The sequence below is a fragment of the Strix aluco genome, chromosome 2 (genome assembly GCF_031877795.1).
Source record: "Strix aluco isolate bStrAlu1 chromosome 2, bStrAlu1.hap1, whole genome shotgun sequence".
In the NCBI taxonomy this organism is placed as follows: Eukaryota; Metazoa; Chordata; class Aves; order Strigiformes; family Strigidae; genus Strix; species Strix aluco.
The window spans coordinates 52,786,063-52,799,535 of NC_133932.1; the positions used below are offsets into that span (position 1 = coordinate 52,786,063).

General features: G+C 43.3%; 1 protein-coding gene across 4 annotated transcripts in view; it reads right to left on the reverse strand.

The window, feature by feature from the left end:
- The window catches only part of REPS2 (RALBP1 associated Eps domain containing 2), a 105,014-nt gene that overhangs the window by 67,972 nt on the left and 23,569 nt on the right, over window positions 1–13,473 (reverse strand). The window lies entirely within an intron of this gene.

A 13,473-nucleotide genomic window follows, 5' to 3' on the forward strand; every position in this document is an offset into this window, starting at 1 on the left:
CTGTAGCGCTGCTGGGGGTTGTTGTGGCCCAAGTGCAGCACCCGGCCTTTGGCCTTATTGAAACTCCTACAGTTGGCCTTAGCCCATCGCTCCAGCCTGTCCAGATCTCTCTGCAGAGCCTCCCTACCCTCAAGCAGACCCACACTCCCACCCAACTTGGTGTCGTCTGCAAACTTACTGAGGGTGCATTCGATCCTCTCGTCTAGATCATCAATAAAGATGTTAAACAGGAGTGGCCCCAAAACCGAGCCCTGGGGGACACCACTTGTGACCGGCCTCCAACTGGATTTAACTCCATTCACCACAACTCTTTGGGCCCGGCCATCCAGCCAGTTTTTTACCCAGCAAAGCGTGCGATCATCTAAGCCTCAAGCAGCCAGTTTTGCCAGGAGAATGCTGTGGGAAACGGTGTCAAAGGACTTGCTAAAGTCAAGGTAAACTACATCCACAGCCTTTCCCTCATCCAATAAGCAGGTCACCCTGTCGTAGAAGGAGATCAGGTTTGTCAAGCAGGACCTGCCTTTCATAAACCCATGCTGACTGGGCCTGATCCCCTGGTTGTCCCGCATGTGTTGTGTGATGGTACTCTGGATGAGCTGCTCCATCAGCTCCCCGGGTACCGAAGTCAAGCTGACAGGCCTGTAATTTCCTGGATCATCCTTCCAACCCTTCTTATAGATGGGCGTCACACTGGCCAATTTCCAATCTGTCGGGACCTTCCCGGTCAGCCAGGACTGCTGGTAAATGATGGAAAGCGGCTTGGCAAGCACCCCAGCCAGCTCCTTCAGCACCCCCGGGTATATCCCATCTGGTCCCATAGACTTGTGTGTGTCTATGTGATGTAGCAGGTCACTGACTCTCTCCTGGATTGCAGAGGGGGGTCGTTCTCCCAGTCTCTATCATCTGGCTGAGGGGGCTGGATTCCCTCAATACAACTAGTCTTGTTATTAAAGACTGAGGCAAAGAAGGCATTAAGTACCTCAGCCTTCCCCTCATCACTTGCTACCAAGTTTCCTTCAGCATCTAGCAGGGGATGGAGACTCTCCCTGGTCTTTCTTTTGCTATTGACATACTTATAGAAACATTTCTTGTTATCTTTGATTGCTGAAGCCAGATTAATTTCCAGCTGGGCTTTGGACCTCCTGATTTCTGCCCTGCATAGCCTCACAGCCTCTTTGTAATCACTGCGAGTGGCTAGACCCTTCCTCCAAAGGCTGTAAACTCTCCTTTTCTCCTTGTGTTGCAGCCAAAGCTCCCTGTTCAGCCAGGGTGGTCTTCTCTGCCGCCTGCTCCTCTTAGAGCACCTGGGGACTGCCTGCTCCTGAGCCATAAACACTTCCTTCTTAAAGAGCGCCCAGCCTTCCTGGACCCCTATACCCTTCAGGACCATCTCCCAAGGGATCCTGTCAAGGAGGTGCCTAAACAAGACAAAGTCAGCTCTTTGGAAGTCCAGGATGTCAGTCCTGCTTAGCCCTTTCCTGGCCTCTCTAAGAATAGAGAACTCTATTATTTCATGATCGCTATGCCCTAGTCGTCCTCCAACCACCACATCATCCACCAGTCCTTCTCTGTTCACAAGGAGGAGATCTAGCAGGGCACCTTCTCTGGTCGGTTCTCTCACCAGCTGTGTTGGGAAGTTGTCCCCCACACATTCCAGGAATCTTCGGGACTGGTCCCGCTCTTCTGTGTTGTATTTCCAGCAGATGTCTGGGAAGTTGAAGTCCCCCACAAGAACAAGGGCAAGCGATCGTGAGATTTCACCCAAGTGCCTATAGAATATTTCATCCACCTCTCTGTCCTGGGTGGGTGGCCTATAGTAGACTCCTACTACAACATCTGCCCTGTTGGCCTTCCCCCTGATTCTAACACAAAGACACTCCACCCTGTCTTCACTGCACTTGTATTCAAGGCAATCATAACAGTCCCTAACATACAGTACTACCCCACCGCCTCTCCTACCTTGTCTATCCCTTCTAAAGAGCTTGTAGCCATCAACTGGCACGCTCCAGTCATGGGAGGCATCCCACCATGTTTCTGTGATAGCCACTACATCATAATTTTCCTGTTTCATCATGGCTTCAAGCTCCTCCTGTTTGTTACCCATGCTGTGTGCATTGGTATACATGCACTTCAGATGGGCTGGTGTTTTGCCCCCTTCCCCCTTCAAATCTAGTTTAAAGCTCTGTCAATGAGCCCAGCTAACTCCTGCCCCAAGATCCTCTTCCCCTTCTGGGACAAGTGCATCCCATCTAACGCCCAGAGGTCTGGTGCCCTGTATACCAACCCATGATCAAAAAAACCAAAGCCCTGACGGTGACACCAGTCTTGAAGCCACGAATTCATCTGCTGTGTTCTTCAGTGTTCATCCTCATCCATCCCCCCAACTGGAGGGATGGAGGAGAACACAACCTGTGCCCCCAACCCCTTGATCAGTTTCCCCAAGGCCCTGAAATCTCTCTTCATTGATTTAATACTTCTCCTGCTAATGTCGTTGCTTTGTTTCAACTCAGGACATTGCTGTCTGATCACATTCCCCTTAGTATATCAGAGACAGATAGGTAGCTGTTACGCTTTTCAGAAGCATTGCTGGGTAACACTGCTATCCTAAACCAACTTAGGGGTTTTCATACTACATATGATATTAATAGCAGGTGAAATAACAACTTGTTAAGCACACTGTCCAGTGAAACATTTCCATTGAAGAAGCTAAGGTATTCACAGAAAAATGTACTTAATATTAGTGCTTACAGCAACAGTTCAGACAAATATTGTACTGGGAACATAAACACAACACAAAAAACACCCCATCGCACCGCTTGTGCGGAACACTTTTCTTTGTGAAAAATTAACATGGTCTCAGCACTGAAGCTTGACTTCTATATATACTTCACTGTTTGCTTCACTCAGCCACCTCTACAAAGCAAACAGCTCTACGTTCATACGCTCAGACAACAGCTATACAAGCAACAGCTACCAGCAGGTTATAAGCACAGGTGCCAATGCTCCCATGCCTGGAGCTCCCAGATGTTCACAAACAAACCTCTGCTGGGCATCAATGTTAGAACGAAACCCCATTCCTCCCAGATGTAAAGGGAAGCCCCAAACTGTTTTCCCAAAAAACCTAGATGAGCAATGTCTCCTGGCTGGTGAGGTGCATTGCCCGTGTGCAGCATGACAGTAGAGCTGTGCTGGTTCTTCATGGGTAAAGTGCTGCTCTCCAGAAAATCCCGTCCACAGATCGCTCCCAAGCTACAACAGCCTGACAGAAACTGTTCTCAGATCATATGTATAAACAAATAGCACAAATGAATAGTCTGTTTTTTCTAATTTATTTTTATATGTATATATACACACACATACACTGTGGCAAAACATGAGGTGAAACAATTACTGAAAAACCAAATGTTTTGGAATGGTAATTCTTACTAACCAAAAAAAATTATCTTCAAGCAAATTCTTTCTTCTCTGGATGTGGCTTCCACTTTGACTGAATGAGCTGTGGCTTTCTTCTCTTCCTGCGAGTTTTGGAGATGCATCGCTTAATTCCTTGATCACAAGTATCAAGCAGCTTTCTTTTTTCTTACTGCTTGACGAAAAGGGAGATTGATTCTCTGTACGAGGACAGCTTCAACTAACCAGTGGCATTTCCCATTTTCTTTCCTCTACATATCTTTTTTTCTGAGGTTACTCTGGCTTTTTAAAAAGTTTTTTTTTTTATCCCTCCCCTTCTGTCACTGGCCTTACTTCTTTTATCTTCCAGTGGGAACAAAGGGAATTTGGCACTTGCCTGAGATGGATGGTGCTGAAGCATGACTGAAAATGGGAGTATGCTGGGGGGGGGAGGAACAGGGGGAAGAGAATTCCTTGGAGGAGAGCTGCACCCCATCCGGAGTCAAACACATCACACCCACCTCGGTGGATGGCACTATACAGACCCCACTGTTGCAGAGGGCTCCCCACTGCCATAGGGAACAACACTGCCCATGGTGGAGTCCCGCTGCACCAGTGGGTTCCCCACCAGAAGGCTATGGGGGTCCCATGGCAGGTGGTGACACCAGAGGTAATGCCCACCGTGCTGTGGGAGCAACGCCTGCCTGCCTGCGGCATGGGCATGCTGCTGGGACAGCCCATCACAGTACCGGCACTGTTCTGGGAGGGCTGGGCAGAGCATCAGCACCATTTCTGAACTCCAAAGCAGGTACCGGCTTCCCTCCCCTCATCTCTGGATGCTCCTAAATCACTCGACCTTGCTGCCCACACCTCCCACTCCTCCACAGTCCTTCCCCACCAGCGGCCCTGGTTCTGCCTGGCGCAGTGGCACGGAGCACAGCCGATCAGGTTTGATCCAGGACAGGGAGTGTGCACGGCGACTGCGACCCAGCCAGCTCCCCAGGGCACAACCGCCCAGGCACGCCAGACCCCCACAGCTCTGGGAACAATGCTGCAGCAGCAGGTATGTGGGAAGCCACTGGCCGTGGGCTTGCTGCATGTCCCAGGTGTGCAAGTTCAACAACCTGGGGGGAAGCAGAAGGAGATGGGGCACAACCAAGCTGAAATTCAATCTGGGTACACAGCCCTGGTTTGCCATGGGAGAGGTTTGTTAAACAAAGGCCAGCACTGAACAAGGCAGTTTGCAAATCTGGGCATCTGCCTGCACCCAGGTTGTTCCGTGGCGGGGTGCGGGCACTCACCTCCTGCATGACCCACAAACAGCGCCCAGGATTGCAGCTACTGCAACTCAAAAATGGCATGCAAAATCCCTGGGTGTACCCTAGAGGGATTTTTCTCCTCTTGGGCTGCTTTCCTGCCATGGCATCCTACACTTGCTGGCACGGAGCAACAGCATTACCGTGATCTGCGCTGCCACTCGCCAGCTGCTGGAAAGAGGAAACACTGAGCAACTGGGACTTTCACAGGGGGATTTGTGATGCTATCATCCTCCTGAAAAAATACTGAGAATTAATTTTCCATATCTTTTTCTACACTTTGAAATATTAAGGTCGCTGAATGCCATAAATGCTCTGCTTGCTCCTGATATGGAAGCATGAACATTTTATTCTGATCACGCAGACTAAAAATGTTTATCAAGGATGCGTCATCTCTAAAAAATACGGTGTTGTTTCTCAAGCACACTTACAGCCAACGAACCTGAAACTGCCTCTTCTGTAATTTTGCTCTTTGGTGGTAACAACAGAAATATATTTTGTAGGCACAAGCTCCTCTTTGTTATTTGTGCAACTAAATCCTGATCTCTTTGTTAATAGCCCAGGGCAAAAGATGCAAGATGACAGAATAGCCAAATTTCTTACACAATTAATTGTAGGTATTCATATAGATTAACTGCAGGTACAGGCATTTACTCTTACCAGGTTTGCTGTACAGCTAAAGGCGAGGGTCTTGGGTTCCTTCCAGAGAACATTTCATACTACCTACCTCAGAACCCTGCTCAGAGCTGCTAAGGGGAGCAGCTCCTCTCTTCAACGACTGCAGAGGTAGGTGGCAGATTAATTTTGGATGAAGGCTAATTCCTCAGAACATGCTGCCTGCTCAGATTTCCACAGCAGCTTAAACTGAATACTCCAATTTTTTTTCTGTTTTTTCCTGGTTTAACCTTTTGCAGGGTCAGTGCACATAGACTCTTGATGGGTAATTACATTTAGTGATATGCAATACTGAAATTAAGCTAGTTTGTGCAATATACTGTTAAGTGTCTCCAAGGTCCACCTGAATTAAAGGCGTTGTATACTAATGTGATACAAATTTTTTTCAAGCTGGAACTAGACTCTTGCTCTAATAAAACAGAGAGCACTTTGGAAATTACACATATGAAAATAACCCCTAAAAATACAGGGAAAACATCAGTTCTGCTTTTATCCAACTGATGTTAAAATTCTTTCTATCCTTTCCTCTTGGCTGTTTGGTTTGCATACTTTTCAGCAAGCTAGCAAGAAAAGAACTGGTATTTTCTATTTGTGCACTGCTAAACAGACACACATGTAAATCAAACAACTTGCATACCCTGATACTTCAAGAGATTTTAATACAGAACTACTGACAGTCAATTTTCATTGCAAGTTTTTTTTTAATTCTCCAGCAGAAAACTGTAATCCTCCAGTCATAGCCAAATATTGAAGAAAAGACTAATGATGAACACGTTGGAAATAATTTTTCATGGTGGCAGGTTACAGCTGTTGCTTGCCAAATCTAACCTCAGGATGATAAACAGAATTAGTCAAAAACTGATCTATTCAACAGTTTTTGAGGCAAGAACACGATGTTGAGTGAACTGAGATTAAATTTACTGCAAGGTATAACTGCTTCTATGAAACAATTTCACAGGTCATTTGCCAATTAAGGAATAAAGTTCATTTCACACAACATGTGAAAACAACATTTCTTGGAGAAGGATCTAAACCTGTAGTATCTAATCTCGTATTTGTTCTCAGTCAGTCCTGGAACAGCACCGCTCAGTTCAATGGAAATTCAGCAGGTAGCCTTAAAATACATGTTCTGTACACGAATCGCACCACCTTCCCTAGCAAGCAGCCATAAGAAGGGGAGAAAGAGCAAGATCTAGATGCCTGCACACCCTTCTGACAGGCCAGAGGTTTTTCTATGGTTGTAGAAATAGATACTTTTTCAAAAAAAAAAAACAAACCACCACACCAAATCTCCAACTCATCAATATTAAAATTTAAAAGGAAGCTACAAGCTATTTGGAAGAGTAAGCTGTTTTAAATTATCATTCTCCATACAAACTTCTAATAGAAAAGCTTTACATCTTGAGATGCTGGAACACAAAGCAGATTTTTGTATTTATTGTCCACTCAGTGCTCTGCTCTATTGGCTGACAGCAAGTGTTATTTTTGTAATTGCTCCTTGAAGATATCCCACATGAAGCAGCTTTTCCCAGCACAATCTGACTTTGTTCCAGGTCTCACCAGTTCTCTCTAAACAAGTTTCCACTGCAGCCTCCAAGAGCACTGACCTCTCAAACACCCTGGGCAGGTCTAATTTAGATCACAAGAGCTAAACTTCAGGAACTGAACATGAGCCTAGAGATGAAGTTTGTTTTCCATAAGTAGAAAAAGAGGTAAAATCAGAAACGACTATTCCATAATCCTATGGGCAGGCTGAGGTGACCATCCTGCATTCTCAAGGGAAAGGTTTTCAGCTGTCAGGCAGAAGTAGAGTTGGGATTTTTGCGTTTTCATTTAGCCATTAACGTTACTACGGAATCCTCTGTATGTAACTGGCACACAGTTTTTGTCTGTTCTGTTCCCCTGTTGCTACCTGCCATGTAGATGGTCACTGCTTGGCATTTGCAGGCAAACCTAGCCCAAAGGCACTCAAATCTCTGTGTGGGTTGTGAGACTCTGCGAGGAACACATGTAAGCTGAATGCATATTCAACTCATTCAGAAAGAAAAAGAAAACAAGCATCACTGGCTCCTATGTTAAAGAAAATTTTCTTGCTGCACCTTCCATCTCAGCCCAACCCCAGAAAGCACAATTTTTTTAACTTATCATTGCTCAGGCTATAATGAGGCAGAAAGATTTTCCAGTTCATCAACTGCCTCCACGTTTTAAGGAACACATTGAAAAGCTTCTGCTGTTAGCCAACGCACACTTTGCTCAACGCTCAGACCTCAACTGCAGAGAAAGCCTGGGGCTCCCTTCTGGATCAACCACCCTCTTACAACTGTTTCAAAGACAAATATTTGCAGCAGTGGCTTATCAACAGCTTATCTCAAAACTGTGTCATGCACCTGACCCACTTTACCCCTTTTTTTTTTTTCTTCAAATATGTGTTTACAGAGACTATGATCTGCTTGTTACAGACGAGTTTTGCTACATTCTTAAATAGGTATTTCTTTCTGAACACATCATTGTTCAGATATCTGTAACACTACCTGGAGCCCAGGGCTACGTACCTAGTTCTTGATTATTTAAAGCAAAGAAACAACACATCGTGGATCCAGAAGGATTGCCCTGGGAAGGCGACAGGAAGAGGAACGTGCCGGAGCAGTTACATAACCAGCTGCACAGAGAAAGAGGCTCTGCTATGGATTAGGATCTTAGCTCCTTCATATCAGTATTTCTATAACTTTTTATGCTGTGATCTTGACTTTCAAAAACAGATGTTTCATCTATTTTAGACTTTTTAAACATCACCTGAAATGTTTACTAAAAATCTAGCTGTTTTGAGCAAGCAGGGTTCCAACATCTAAAACAAAAGGAAAAAAACTTAGTTTATGACACACAAGACAACACATACATGGTATATTTTTAAAGACCTAACTACAAAACATTCTCACCATTTAAGCTCTGCACGATCATTGCTTTATATTAAAGAGCAATGTATTTTTAAGTTACAAGGCAAGCTACTGATAAACTGTCAAAGCTTAGCAACCTCAGCTAACACAGCGATAAAAGCAGCAGAGAGCAACCACATCTGTTAGGCAAAAGCCCACTGATAGCACCGCAAGGGTTTGCCCAAGCTCCTTCCTCCTGGCACAACCCAGAACCATTCACATTTGCACGCAGCGACTGGTGCTCCATGTGCCATCACACCTTTGAGCATCTAGGGGGAAAGCACTTCACTTTTCAGGAACAGGAAAACGCGTTTCCAGCAGCTCTAAGCAGTGCATTTTATGCCAACACTGAGAACTACAAGGCTTATGATCCAGTGCATGCTCGTGCACACACACACATGCAGCCACAGATAGAATCCCATCAAACACTAAAACCATTTTCAAACAACTTTAAGTATCACATTGAAGTCTAGCAGCAGAAGTATGGATATACTAGATCTACTAGAAAACATCAATTCCTGAGCAGAGGTTAAAAAAAAAAGCAAATACCACTGCTTTCAATCAGTAAAGTCTTGTGAGGAGGCAGGGCAGGAGCAGGGCAGTCACACTTGCTCAGTGCAAGGGTCAGTTGAGTCCTCTCTTGTACAACTGTCAGCTGCAGATGCCTACAGAAGCTCAAGCACGTGGATCACACAGTACTTCTCTTCAAGAAGGAAGACTGGCAATGCCAGCATACCACAAGTTACAAAAAGTATTGATCCGAATTGTGCAGCTACGAGGATATGTGAGTCAGCATTGTTAATCAAAAGATTTCAATTATTAAAGAGTACTGGCTAGAAAAACTCTGCCAGGGAATAAAGGCTGCTGATGCATGTTAATATTTATAAGCATTGAAGTATACCTGAAAGAAATCCCATCTCCTATGCTCAACCTTTTGTCTTTAATGTACAAAGGCTAATGAATCTTTCATCTGCATGTGACATGGAAAAGGTAGACATTTTCATCTAATGTCAGTCTTATTGGGAGGTTTAAGAACCACCATTCCTGAAAAATAACTGACAGTCTCCATGCCAAGTAAATTATTTTCACAATAGCAGTGCCTAACAGAATTAGGTCAGAGGTTGTTACAGACATTCTGTCTTTCCTTCGGAAGAAAAAAACTGGCATCACCTTTACTAAACACATGCCTTTAGGAATGTGTAAAAAGTCTGCAGGGGTGAAAGAGTAAGCAAATTATTTTCAAAACTTCCTTGTCTTTTTCTTCTCACTATCTGGAAAATGAATACTCAGAGAACAGCATTCATCCACCTGAAATTGTTCTAGATGTGTTTCCTATTCACTAGTTTGTATCAAACTAATATAAAAAACTCTCCAGGTCAATAAATACAGCCTGTACCAATAAATTTGTATAGGGTTATGAATGAAATTTTAATAAAGCTTTTAAAACTTGGAACACAAAAATAAAAAGCCTGAAAACAGGTTACTCCAGATTTAAGAACTTGGCATAAAGATACCAACAAGCAGTACAGATTTTTATAAAAGTATGGGCCCACTTATTCACTGAACTGCTTCACATTCTTTGTAGGTAATCAGTTCCTCAGCATCTGGATAAGGAAACACAGATATTCAGCAGGTCACTCTGAAATGCTGCACACACAGCCTTGCCAAAATCACTACTAAGACCTGAAATCCCATGGAAATCTGCAAAGTACACAGAATTGGGTTACGGGTTGTTTTATCTGCTTTTCAAATCTTACTGTAGAAGCAAGGGAGTAAGCATAATATCCCAAGTAAAATAGCAAGTATGGAGCTGTCACACTACCCCATCCAAACAAGTAGATTGCAGGAAGCTTCCTCAGGGCTTATCCAAATTTATTCTGATGCAAGTCCCTGCCAAGAGCATTTCATTCTCCTGGATATGAGCCATGAGTTTCATAAAGCCTATCTTACAGATGGTTAATACTAGACATTGCAAATGAGCTTCTTTAAAGGCACTAGTCATTCCAAGGATTTCTGCTCATCTTCCTGTTCACCTCTTCTCTTTCAAGAGCACATCTAGAGACATGATACAGAGAAAGTCCAGTGACAGAAGAGAACCCAGACCCTCCAATTCTTGCCCGCTCAGTCAAAACATTATTCTGAACCCCCTTACCCACAAGCAACTGACATTGCAAGAGGAGCTTGATGGAGGCAGGATACAACTACCCATGCTGGAATTGGGCCAAGGCTGGCACTGGGCCAACAAAATACACATCTGTTCCTAAAACTTTCATTTTATGAAGGCTGAACTGAAAACTAAGTATCTAAGCCTTACTACTTGTTACAGTGAATGGAGGGTTCCTCTTTAGCTGAAGTGGAAATACCATGTTTTGCACAGGAGCTGCACCAGCACCCTGTGGGAATGAAAATACCAGGACCACCACAGGAACATTAAAGGACAACACTATTTTTATCAAGGACAGATTTTAGGGAAAGGTAGTAGTATATCCTTCCGGTTTTAGCATTTTACACCACTTCAGCAACCAAGTTGTTAATTATTTCAAGGAATACTTTACACAAGCAGCGCTGCCATTAGCGTATTCTCATCTTGAGAGTACATTTTCACTGACTTAAAATATGGCACTCATTTATAAACTTAAGTTCATTATTTAGAATGACATTTATTATTAACTCCAATGTATTTCAATATTCTTATTTTTTAAACTCCATTCAAAACACTCTGTGTGTGTGTGTACATATATATATACACACACACAAAACTGAAATTAAATGCAACTTGAAGATCAGCCTTAACAAACAAACCTTTGTAGGAAAGGTTTCTGCAATCTGTACAAGCCTTTCTTATAAAAGAAAGAATGGTCTCTCCATTGCTGCAGTTCAGATACAGACTAAAACACATACCCCGAGTTCAAAAAATAAAACAAATGACCAACAACTGAAAACACTGAAATTTTATAACGGCACATGAAGCTATTTATAATACCGTACTCCTCAAGCCTGCTTAAAAACATTTGACTAATCTTGCAGTTTTTCATACAGAGAATTCTTATCCTGCTTTTTGTCAAATGTCAGTCTCTTAGTGCTTAGACTCAGAAATTGATGATTTTTTTTGGAAAAAAAGTCCCCACTGGTTTGGGTTGAAGTAATTTTGTTTGTTGAATTCAAAATTCAGTTTGAGCATTCCTCATACAAAAACGTGTATTACAGAAAAATCCACTTCATTTTCATACATCATGAAGCGAGTGCTGTTAGACAGGATTTACCTTACCCTCTGAATAAGCTAACATCAACTCTTTGTTGCTACTTACTCTTCAATAAATGAGCTAACTTACGAAGCTAAGCAATACCATTTTATTCTCATATTTGTTAAAATATCATCATAAAAAGCTTCGGTGTAAGTAACACAGTTGGTGAAAACACCTCCTCGTCACTCAAAGAAGCTTGCCAATCTCACCTAAAGCACAAAAAGTAACTTGAAACATCTGGAAAACTGACAAGCTTTGAACTTAGCAGTAAGGAGATAACATCTCCTGTGGACACACCATAATGTTTTTATGAATAGACAATCAAAATATCTTCTCAAATTCAGAGACTCATTTAGCAGCTAAGGAAAAACAATGGAAACAACCGCTAGATAAATGCTAAACTGAATGCACAATGAGGAAAACCAGCAGAAAGGCATGTAATCTCCTTTCCAAATGTATAAAAATAAACTGCTATCAGTAGCGTCTTTTGATACTTTCACTATTATCTCAGGCCAAGTCCACCCAAAATATGGACCTTTTCAGTCAAATCTTTCTTTTCTCATTTGTTGGCAATGTTTAAAGACTTCATTCTGTCCGAGTACACCACATTGCTTGGGGTGAATCCCAGAAAACAAAGCTATTTTAACTTGCTGTCACCATCAAGAGGTCTATAGGCCTGCCTAGAGACAGTACCGCAGTACACTTCTGCTGCCTCTAAACAGCTGCCTTATTATTTCCACATTTCTTTGCAACTACAACAAGGAAATACTTCAGGAGTTTTACTCTCAGATGCTATGCCAGGATAACTTTACGATCTGTTTCATTAGTAGGCGTTTTCACAGCTGAAAGCATACCAAGAACAACCAAAAGCAAACTTCATGACAATTACTGTTATCTTTACATATCCAGACAAAAAACATTTCTCTGCTTACTTTGGAAGGCAAACAGCCTTTTCTTCTCAGCAAGTGTGCTTCTACTCGCTGATGGGACGCAACTCCTCCAGCCACCATTGCAGTCCTGATGCACCCAGACATATGTCTCAGACAAATTAGATGTAAATAAATTCTTCATCTCGGATCATAATCAAACAGGGCACCTTGCTCATCTCCCCTCTGCACGGGGACAAGACACTCAGATGCTGACCCCCACGGGCCATGGTTTAACTCAAATTGGGATCAAATTGGTTGTAGATGACAAGAGACTGAACACAGAGGATACCAAAGTTGACTACAAAGATTATAGAAAAACATCTTATGATATAACCTATTTTTACATTTCAGTGATGGCTCACATCATTACGGTACAAGACCTGTGCGGAAATTCAGAATCTTTTGGCTTTGAAGGTTCTGCGTAAACATTAATTTCTGCTGTTTGAGATCTAGTACACAGAATTTTACTCCAAGTAATGAGGTAGTCTGGGAAACTAAAAGGCCATAGGCAGAGATTGCTCAGACATAGTCACTCCAGCCACTGGGAGAGGCAGGAATCAAAACTCTGCTCTCGGCCATCATCAGCATTTTACCTCATTTTATCCAAGCTTTCAGCCACAAACAGCAGTAGCACCACTGACAGCAAGTGCGTTGAGCTGTCCTTCAGGTTTCCTCCCACGAACAAGATCCCTCTTACAAAATCCTTGTCCAATACTCCACGCTTCTCCTTCCCACTCTGCCAGCGCTGAAGCCCTTCCACAATGCCCTCAGCAGCTCAGGGGACAAGCAGCAGGGCAGTACCCAAAAGACCTTACCCCTCCATGGGCTCACATCCCCAAGTGAAGGTTTTCAGAGCAGTCTGGAAAGCCCCTCACTTGGAGACATGCAAAGCAAACATTGTTCAGCTTTGCTCTAAAAAAATAGGTGATTATTTGATTCAGCTTTCCCATGACTTCTGGGACAAACCCTTTAAAATTCAGGAGAG